Raw genomic sequence first — 12,193 nt, forward strand, 5'->3', positions numbered from 1 at the left:
CACAATATATATTAGCACTTTCACTAGCACTGAGCCCATTGTCACTGTCATATCCTCTACTAGTGCATTACAGCTGCACTATATACATAAAGCTACACAATATATATTAGCACTTTCACTAGCACTGAGCACATTGTCACTGTCATATCCTCTACTAGTGCATTACAGCTACACTATATACATAAAGCTACACAATATATATTAGCACTTTCACTAGCACTGAGCACATTGTCACTGTCATATCCTCTACTAGTGCATTACAGCTACACTATATACATAAAGCTACACAATATATATTAGCACTTTCACTAGCACTGAGTACATTGTCACTGTCATATCCTCTACTAGTGCATTACAGCTACACTATATATATAAAGCTACACAATATATATTAGCACTTTCACTAGCACTGAGCACATTATCACTGTCATATCCTCTACTAGTGCATTACAGCTACACTATATATATAAAGCTACACAATATATATTAGCACTTTCACTAGCACTGAGCACATTATCACTGTCATATCCTCTACTAGTACATTACAGCTACACTATATACATAAAGTTACACAATATATATTAGCACTTTCACTAGCACTGAGCACATTATCACTGTCATATCCTCTACTAGTGCATTACAGCTACACTATATACATAAAGCTACACAATATATATTAGCACTTTCACTAGCACTGAGGCCATTGTCACTGTCATATCCTCTACTAGTGCATTACAGCTACACTATATACATAAAGCTACACAATATATATTAGCACTTTCACTAGCACTGAGCCCATTGTCACTGTCATATCCTCTACTAATGCATTACAGTTACACTATATACATAAAGCTACACAATATATATTAGCACTTTCACTAGCACTGAGCACATTGTCACTGTCATATCCTCTACTAGTGCATTACAGCTACACTATATACATAAAGCTACACAATATATATTAGCACTTTCACTAGCACTGAGCCCATTGTCACTGTCATATCCTCTACTAGTGCATTACAGCTACACTATATACATAAAGCTACACAATATATATTAGCACTTTCACTAGCACTGAGCACATTGTCACTGTCATATCCTCTACTAGTGCATTACAGCTACACTATATACATAAAGCTACACAATATATATTAGCACTTTCACTAGCACTGAGCACATTGTCACTGTCATATCCTCTACTAGTGAATTACAGCTACACTATATACATAAAGCTACACAATATATATTAGCACTTTCACTAGCACTGAGCACATTATCACTGTCATATCCTCTACTAGTGCATTACAGCTACACTATATACATAAAGCTACACAATATATATTAGCACTTTCACTAGCAGCACTGAGCACATTGTCACTGTCATATCCTCTACTAGTGCATTACAGCTACACTATATACATAAAGCTACACTATATACATAAAGCTACACAATATATATTAGCACTTTCACTAGCACTGAGCACATTGTCACTGTCATATCCTCTACTAGTGCATTACAGCTACACTATATACATAAAGCTACACAATATATATTAGCACTTTCACTAGCACTGAGCACATTGTCACTGTCATATCCTCTACTAGTGCATTACAGCTACACTATATACATAAAGCTACACAATATATATTAGCACTTTCACTAGCACTGAGCCCATTGTCACTGTCATATCCTCTACTAGTGCATTACAGCTACACTATATACATAAAGCTACACAATATATATTAGCACTTTCACTAGCACTGAGCCCATTGTCACTGTCATATCCTCTACTAGTGCATTACAGCTACACTATATACATAAAGCTACACAATATATATTAGCACTTTCACTAGCACTGAGCACATTGTCACTGTCATATCCTCTACTAGTGCATTACAGCTACACTATATACATAAAGCTACACAATATATATTAGCACTTTCACTGGCACTGAGCCCATTGTCACTGTCATATCCTCTACTAGTGCATTACAGCTACACTATATACATAAAGCTACACAATATATATTAGCACTTTCACTGGCACTGAGCCCATTGTCACTGTCATATCCTCTACTAGTGCATTACAGCTACACTATATACATAAAGCTACACAATATATATTAGCACTTTCACTGGCACTGAGCCCATTGTCACTGTCATATCCTCTGCTAGTGCATTACAGCTACACTATATACATAAAGCTACACAATATATATTAGCACTTTCACTAGCACTGAGCCCATTGTCACTGTCATATCCTCTGCTAGTGCATTACAGCTACACTATATACATAAAGCTACACAATATATATTAGCACTTTCACTAGCACTGAGCCCATTGTCACTGTCATATCCTCTGCTAGTGCATTACAGCTGCACTATATACATAAAGCTACACAATATATATTAGCACTTTCACTAGCACTGAGCCCCTTGTCACTGTCATATCCTCTACTAGTGCATTACAGCTGCACTATATACATAAAGCTACACAATATATATTAGCACTTTCACTAGCACTGAGCACATTGTCACTGTCATATCCTCTACTAGTGCATTACAGCTGCACTATATACATAAAGCTACACAATATATATTAGCACTTTCACTAGCACTGAGCACATTGTCACTGTCATATCCTCTACTAGTGCATTACAGCTACACTATATACATAAAGCTACACAATATATATTAGCACTTTCACTAGCACTGAGCCCATTGTCACTCTCATATCCTCTACTAGTGCATTACAGCTACACTATATACATAAAGCTACACAATATATATTAGCACTTTCACTAGCACTGAGCCCATTGTCACTGTCATATCCTCTACTAGTGCATTACAGCTACACTATATACATAAAGCTACACAATATATATTAGCACTTTCACTAGCACTGAGCCCATTGTCACTGTCATATCCTCTACTAGTGCATTACAGTTACACTATATACATAAAGCTACACAATATATATTAGCACTTTCACTAGCACTGAGAAGAGCTGCACTTTGTATTAACCCTTCACTAGCACAGAGAGCTGCACAGTGTGTATTAACCCTTCACTAGCACAGAGAGCAGCACAGTGTGTATTAACCCCTTCACTAGCTCAGAGAGCAGCACAGTGTGTATTAACCCTGAACCAGCACAGAGAGCAGCACAGTGTGTGTTAACCCTTCACTAGCACAGAGAGCAGTACAGTGTGTATTAACCCTTCACTAGCACAGAGAGCAGCACAGTGTGTATTAACCCTTCACTAGCGCAGAGAGCAGCACAGTGTGTATTAACCCTTCACTAGCACAGAGAGCTGCACAGTGTGTATTAACCCTTCACTAGCACAGAGAGCTGCACAGTGTGTATTAACCCCTTCACTAGCACAGAGAGCAGCACAGTGTGTATTAACCCTTCACTAGCACAGAGGGCAGCACAGTGTGTATTAACCCTTCACTAGCGCAGAGAGCAGCACAGTGTGTATTAACCCTTCACTAGCACAGAGAGCAGCACAGTGTGTATTAACCCTTAACTAGCGCAGAGAGCAGCACAGTGTGTATTAACCCTTCACTAGCACAGAGAGCAGCACAGTGTGTATTAACCCTTCACTAGCGCAGAGAGCAGCACAGTGTGTATTAACCCTTCACTAGCACAGAGAGCAGCACAGTGTGTATTAACCCTTCACTAAAACAGAGAGCAACACAGTGTGTATTAACCCTTCACTAGCACAGAGAACAGCACAGTGTGTATTAACCCTTCACTAGCACAGAGAGCAGCACAGTGTGTATTAACCCCTTCACTAGCACAGAGAGCAGCACAGTGTGTATTAACCCCTCACTAGCACAGAGAGCAGCACAGTGTGTATTAACCCTTCACTAGCACAGAGAGCAGCACAGTGTGTATTAACCCTTCACTAGCACAGAGAGCTGCACAGTGTATTAACCCTTCACTAGCGCAGAGAGCAGCACAGTGTGTATTAACCCTTCACTAGCGCAGAGAGCAGCACAGTGTGTATTAACCCTTCACTAAAACAGAGAGCAACACAGTGTGTATTAACCCTTCACTAGCACAGAGAACAGCACAGTGTGTATTAACCCTTCACTAGCACAGAGAGCAGCACAGTGTGTATTAACCCTTCACTAGCACAGAGAGCAGCACAGTGTGTATTAACCCTTCACTAGCACAGAGAACAGCACAGTGTGTATTAACCCTTCACTAGCACAGAGAGCAGCACAGTGTGTATTAACCCTTCACTAGCGCAGAGAGCAGCACAGTGTGTATTAACCCTTCACTAAAACAGAGAGCAACACAGTGTGTATTAACCCTTCACTAGCACAGAGAACAGCACAGTGTGTATTAACCCTTCACTAGCACAGAGAGCAGCACAGTGTGTATTAACCCCTCACTAGCACAGAGAGCAGCACAGTGTGTATTAACCCTTCACTAGCACAGAGAGCAGCACAGTGTGTATTAACCCTTTACTAGCAAAGAGAGCAGCACAGTGTGTATTAACCCTTCACTAGCACAGAGAGCTGCACAGTGTGTATTAACCCTTCACTAGCAGAGGGAGTACACAGTGTGTATTAACCCTTCACTAGCACAGAGAGCAGCGCAGTGTGTATTAACCCTTCACTAGCACAGAGAGCAGCACAGTGTGTATTAACCCTTCACTAGCACAGAGAGCAGCACAGTGTGTATTAACCCTTCACTAGCACAGAGAGCAGCACAGTGTGTATTTATCCTTCACTAGCACAGAGAGCAGCACAGTATGTATTAACCCTTCACTAAAACAGAGAGCAGCACAGTCTGTATTAACCCTTCACTAGCACAGAGAGCTGCACAGAATGTTTTAACCTTTCACTAGCACAGAGAGCTGCACAGTGTGTATTAACTCTTCACTAGCACAGAGAGCAACAGCACATAATGTATTAACTCCTTCACTAGCACAGAGAGCAGCACAGTGTACATAGTTGCCAACATTTAAAAAAAAATTCCAGGGACACTTTGCAGCAGAGCAAGCAAGCGGGTTACTGGAGTATTGACGACCTACTTTTCAACTGCTCCGCCCCCTCAGTTCTGCAATCAAAACACACCCATTTGAAAGTAATAGTATAATTTAGACTTATCCATAGTTTATTATACAGATTACAGCACCAAGCTCTTACACCTACCCAGTCTCTGGAACACATTCTGGGCATATGGTTATTTTTACAACACAGCATCAAAATTAGAAAGACCAATAATATGTGAACCCATTCAATAATAATAACAATATTCCATTAGGAATGAATTATATTTTGCTAAAACAATACAAGTGTTGCTAACAAACTAACATAACAACCCTTTGTCTACTCGGTAACAAGGTCAGATTGGCTCCTACAAATAAGGCAAACTATGTGAGGTTATTAGTTACTGTGCGCCCCTCTGCACCAATTACTGAGCGCCCCTCTGAGCTAGTTACTGTGTGCCCCTAGATAAAGCAGGGCTAATAATGTGCGCTTTGGGGACACAGTGTGTATTAACCCTTTACTGGCACAGAGAGCTAGCACAGTGTGTATTAACCCTTTACTGGCACAGAGAGCTAGCACAGTGTGTATTAACCCTTTACTGGCACAGAGAGCTAGCACAGTGTGTATTAACCCTTCACTAGCACAGAGAGCAGCACAGTGTGTATTAACCCTTCACTAGCACAGAGAGCAGCACAGTGTGTATTAACCCATCACTAGCACAGAGAGCAGCACAGTGTGTATTAACCCTTCACTAAAACAGAGAGCAACACAGTGTGTATTAACCCTTCACTAGCACAGAGAACAGCACAGTGTGTATTAACCCTTCGCTAGCACAGAGAGCAGCACAGTGTGTATTAACCCCTTCACTAGCACAGAGAGCAGCACAGTGTGTATTAACCCCTCACTAGCACAGAAAGCAGCACAGTGTGTATTAACCCTTCACTAGCACAGAGAGCAGCACAGTGTGTATTAACCCTTTACTAGCAAAGAGAGCAGCACAGTGTGTATTAACCCTTCACTAGCACAGAGGGCTGCACAGTGTGTATTAACCCTTCACTAGCACAGGGAGTAGCACAGTGTGTATTAACCCTTCACTAGCACAGAGAGCAGCACAGTGTGTATTAACCCTTCACTAGCACAGAGAGCAGCACAGTGTGTATTAACCCTTCACTAGCACAGAGAGCATTACAGTGTGTATTAACCCTTCACTAGCACAGAGAGCAGCACAGTGTGTATTAACCCTTCACTAAAACAGAGAGCAGCACAGTCTGTATTAACCCTTCACTAGCACAGAGAGCTGCACAGAATGTTTTAACCTTTCACTAGCACAGAGAGCTGCACAGTGTGTATTAACTCTTCACTAGCACATAGAGCAACAGCACATAATGTATTAACTCCTTCACTAGCACAGAGAGCAGCACAGTGTACATAGTTGCCAACATTTAAAAAAAAATTCCAGGGACACTTTGCAGCAGAGCAAGCAAGCGGGTTACTGGAGTATTGACTACCTACTTTTCAACTGCTCCGCCCACTCAGTTCTGCAATCAAAACACACCCATTTGAAAGTAATAGTATAATTTAGACTTATCCATAGTTTATTATACAGATTACAGCCCCAAGCTCTTACACCTACCCAGTCTCTGGAACACATTCTGGGCATATGGTTATTTTTACAACACAGCATCAAAATTAGAAAGACAAATAATATGTGAACCCATTCAATAATAATAACAATATTCCATTAGGAATGAATTATATTTTGCTAACTGCAACCATACGGTCAAAGACCTAAGGTACACTATTATTGACCAAGTTCCCCCTCTAAGTAGGGGAGGGGACAGAAATACCCTTCTACTTAGGAAAGAAGCCCGTTGGACTTATGTTTTGGAGACCCTCATACCAAAAGGGCTTAATACACATTTAGATTGGCAGGTGTGTCTATGAATGTTGCCCAGTGACTTTTTGATCTCTGATTGCATGTTTTTACTGATCTCCATATGACCATACACTGCTACAATGTTTAATGTTTAGAACGCATATTTGCAAATGATATCTTGTGTCTTAATATTTGTGGCCTTTGGATCTCTCTGTGAGTTACTGGTGTGCTGGCACTCTTTGCTATATACTACTGTGCTTTATCTATTTGGGCTTGTTACTAAGTAGATTTAGCCCTCTACATTTTATTTCTATTTATGTTCCCAGGCGTATTTGGCCCTATGAGACGTCCCCTATCATTCTGCACGCTTGCATTTGACAATGTGTTATATATATTTGGCCCACACGCTTTTCTGACAATACTCTGTATGCGATTTGAAGATTGACATCTGGCGCGCACTCCCGAACTTTATAGCATACAAGCGCAGTAGTTACATTTACCTTCTCGCGTTTATCTGTAGATTGTTACTAATTTGCCACTGCTTTATTAGTTACAGTTTCTTGATGTTTTCTAATACTTACGATGTTTAACATTGGCATAGGTATTTGTTTTCATGTTGCTATGGCAACCGGCCGGTTGCGCTCTTTTTGAATAATACAGTGTTCCCGTTTTTTTCTGTAACTGTTGGACCCCCCTTGATTCTTCACAGTGCTAGGCCTTTATTCTGATACCGGCAGGTTAACTTGTTTATTCAGCCTCTTATGTTTGGCCCATTTATTCACTATTAGTTCCTATGTTAATCACTACTACAAGGCTATATATACATATATGTTTCTCTCTTATACATGTTTCAACTTGTATTTAACATTTATGCATACAATCTTGATGACACATTATTTTACACATATATATTGATATTATACATTATGCCATCTCATCTCTGAGCAGTCTGGCTGATTATATGATCACTTATGTTTCACATATAGGATGTGTTTTACCTATGTGTTTATTATGTGCTTAATTGCTAATGTTTTGATTTCTTTGATTTTTTGGTTTTGATTTGAGATTTTCTGTATATGTGCTTTCATCTATTGTATTGATGCCTCCGTTGTCCTGATTTATTTTGATTTACTTCATATTCCTATATTTATGTTTGATTATGTCCTGCTGTTTATTTTATGTGTTCACTATTTTTTGTTTGGACCAGCCTCATTCGTTGCCAGGGGGGGTCTCCACTTGTGGGTGGCACCCTATACTGGAGAGCGTATGATTGGCTGGCCTACCTATATTATATTTATATATATATATATATTTATATATATATATATATACATATATATATATTTATATATATATATATACATATATATATATATTTATATATATATATATACATATATATATATATTTATATATATATATATATACATATATATATATTTATATATATATATATATACATATATATATATTTATATATATATATATATATATATTTATATATATACATATATATATTTATATATATACATATATATATATTTATATATATACATATATATATATTTATATATATATACATATATATATATTTATATATATATATATATATATATATACATATATATATATATTTATATATATATATATATACATATATATATTTATATATATATACATATATATATATTTATATATATACATATATATATATTTATATATATACATATATATATATATTTATATATATATATATACATATATATATATATATATATATATATATATATATATTTATATATACATATATATATATATTTATATATATATTTATATATATATATTTATATATATATTTATATATATATATATAAACAACAATAATAGAGAGAGAAAAAATGGCACATAATAGTGACATTCAACAAAGACTGGGAATACAGCACTCTTTTATAAAGAACAGACAAAAAACACTTGGAATTTAATAATCAAAACAGGTTTTTATTGTGCAGCCAGCAGGTCCGGACCAGTCCAGATCCACTTAGGCAGTGGCATAAATGGTATAAACCATAACAAAAATATAATAACAAATGATTAAACTTTTAATCTAAGCAAAAAGTTTCACCAAAGGGCCGGCCCAAATGTTAACCATGCATGAAGTAACTATAATAAGTGTGTTTCATGTGTGGAGCAATTAGTAAACAGCTGGACGTAGTGCTGTAAATGGAGAAAGAGCTTAATGGTATGCGTCAGACCAAATAAAGGTTTTAGTGAAAACTGAGGCAGCCATGAAGTAAGCAACTCTTATTCCAAAGTGCAGTACTTGTCACACAAGAAATGGCAATAATATGCATAACAGACTTTAAGCATGACAAAATAGCGTAGGACAGCACAACATAAAGCATATGACATATAGTACTGGTCAATTGGGCAAATACGTGTATTAAATAGTGTTTTCCTTGTAGAGACCATATAAGTTATACAGTCCTCCAGACTTGAACCAATGTAATAAGTACAAAAGTCCCCAGGATAATTATAGCACTATTCAGTCAAGCGCCCAGTAACAGAAATTGGAGCAGGTCGTTGTAGTAACAGCAAATACATTAAAAGAAACAAGGAAAGATTTGAGAAAACAAAACAACCGGTAGAAGATGCACTCAGGGTGGTAAATACTTTCAAACAGAACACTAACTTTGACAAATTAAATAGAGAAATACAGGAGCAACTTGCTAGACTGCAGTCAGATATTAAATCTAGGAAGAGCAGAAAACTAGCCAGAGATAATGATGACTACTTGAAAAATCGGGTATACAATTACTAAACTGTCAGAGTCTCTTATGATTCAGGGACTGACAGTTCGGATGTAGAAACCGAAAAGCAGTCGTCAAAAAACGAACTTCACCTAGTCAGAACTGGTCTAGAAGAAGGAGAGGGGGTAGGAAGAGACACAGGAGGAGGGAATACTCCTTCAGAAGGGAGGAGATATCCTTCCAGACAGATCAGGCAAAGGGATTACAGTCAGGAGAGGGGACGCAGGGGACGTCCACGGAGGTTTCGCAGCAGAAGGGGTTATTAAGATCGCCAGACAATGATCTGCAAGTGATAAATCTGTCCTCTTTCAAACTTAATCAAGCCCATATGAGTGTCCTTAAGAAAGGACTATCTTTTTGTCCAACAAATGAGCTGAATAAATTTGAATTTATTAAAGATTTACATTACTTTGCAAGACGCCTTGTCCTTTCCCAAATGTTTAAAGGTAAAGGCAGTAGACATGTTGTTGATCTGGCATTGAGCAAAGAGGACAGAGGTGCACTTGCAGATCTTGAAGAACTCATGAACGAACAAACTGAAATCTCCAATCTTGATTTTACTCCTGAAAGCACTCAAATCAGAGTTAAATCAAATTTGAGAGCTAAATCTAAGTTCATGCCTCAATTAGCCTCCATACCCTCGGTCAATCTGTTTGTCAAACAGGTTGAAAAGGATATAAACAACCTTATGCTAATAGGGATTTCAAAGGATAATTTGTCTAAAGTAGAAAGAAAAGCATTGAATGAATTAATACATGCTGAGGACATTGTAATTAAATCTGCCGATAAGGGCGGAAATGTGGTTCTCTGGGATGCCAAATGTTATGTCTTGGAAGTAAAAAGACAATTATTGGATAAAAACCAATATTTGCGCCTCCAGGAGAACCCCATTCCCTCCCTGAAAATTGAGTTGTTTAAATTGTTGAATGATGCTAAGTCCAAGGGCATCATTAATCTATCTGAATTCAAATACTTATTGAATGATTTTCCGGTGATGCCGGTATTCTACTGTTTACCCAAAGTCCATAAGAACTTTATGAATCCTCCAGGGCGTCCCATTATTTCTGGGATAGGTAGCCTCACCGAGAATTTGGGTAACTATGTGGATTTTTTTCTGAAACCTTTTCTAGAAACTATGCCTTCCTATGTGATTGATACAATGGACCTTCTACGAAAGATAGAAGGTATTACAATACCACATGGAGCAATTCTGGTGTCCTTAGATGTGGAGGGCCTCTATTCCTCCATTCCACATACTGTTGGAATAAGGGCAGCAAAACATTTTTTGGAGACTAGAGGTACTTCATATTCAGAACACACAGAATTTGTTGTCAGTTTGCTAACTTTTGTGCTTGAGAATAAAGTAGGGGGACAGCAATGGGGGCTACTTGTGCCCCAACATATGCTTGTCTACACCTAGGTCTGTGGGAAATGGAAGAAGTATTCCAGAAACAAGCATTCAATGAACATGCACAAATTTGGTTACGCTATGTGGACAACGTCTTGCTGGTTTGGGAGGGTACAGATCATGAATTAAAAAGTTTCATTTCTGAACTGAATATTAACAATAGAAATATTGCTCTGACCCTCAATTTCAGCAAGACGGACCTGTCCTTTTTGGATGTACACATTAAAATTGAAAGAGATATTCTTGTAACTGAAAATTACAGAAAGGAAACAGCAACCAATAGTGTTCTAGAGGCATCCAGCCATCATCCAGAGCACTTAAAGAAGGGTATCCCAAAAGGTCAATTCCTGCGTTTACGCAGGAATTGCTCCTCAGTTTCAAAATATAACGAACATGCCATACCTATGGAGAAACGTTTCAGAGCTAGGGGGTATTCAAAAAGGAATATAGCATACGCTAGAAATTCTGCACAAAAAACAAAAAGAAGCGCACTACTAATTCCCAAAATAAGAGCTAATGACAACAGAATCAGACTGATTACAGAGTACAATTGCCACTGGTATCATCTAAGAGATATACTCAAGAAAAACTGGAGTATCCTCTTGAATGATGAGAATATCGCAAAATAAATAGGTGAAGCTCCTCTTCTAACAGCTAGGAGAGCTCCTAATCTAAAAGACAAATTAGTTAAAAGCAAATTTGTCACTCCTCAAAAGAACTGGATGTCTAGACAAAAGTTGATAAGCAATTTTCCCTGTAAAAGGTGTGTGGCCTGTAGGTTTATGTTGCAGACTAAGGTCTTCTCAGTGCATGGGGACAAAACTTATAGGTTAAAACACTTTTTTACCTGTAACACAGAAGGTGTAATCTATCTTCTTTCCTGTAATTGCCCCTGTTTTTATGTTGGGAAAACAAAACGAATCCTAAAAGACAGAATCCTGGAACACAGGGACGACATTAAAAACAAAATACAAACTAGCAGTGTAGCTAGACATTTCGAAACTCATCATAACAGTCTACCTGACTGTATGAGGGTGACAGGCATTGACAAGGGAATTACCAATGGTAGAGGGGGGAACAATGATAAAATCCTCCTGCAA

This window comes from Bombina bombina, chromosome 5 (genome assembly GCF_027579735.1).
Source record: "Bombina bombina isolate aBomBom1 chromosome 5, aBomBom1.pri, whole genome shotgun sequence".
Taxonomy (NCBI): Eukaryota; Metazoa; Chordata; class Amphibia; order Anura; family Bombinatoridae; genus Bombina; species Bombina bombina.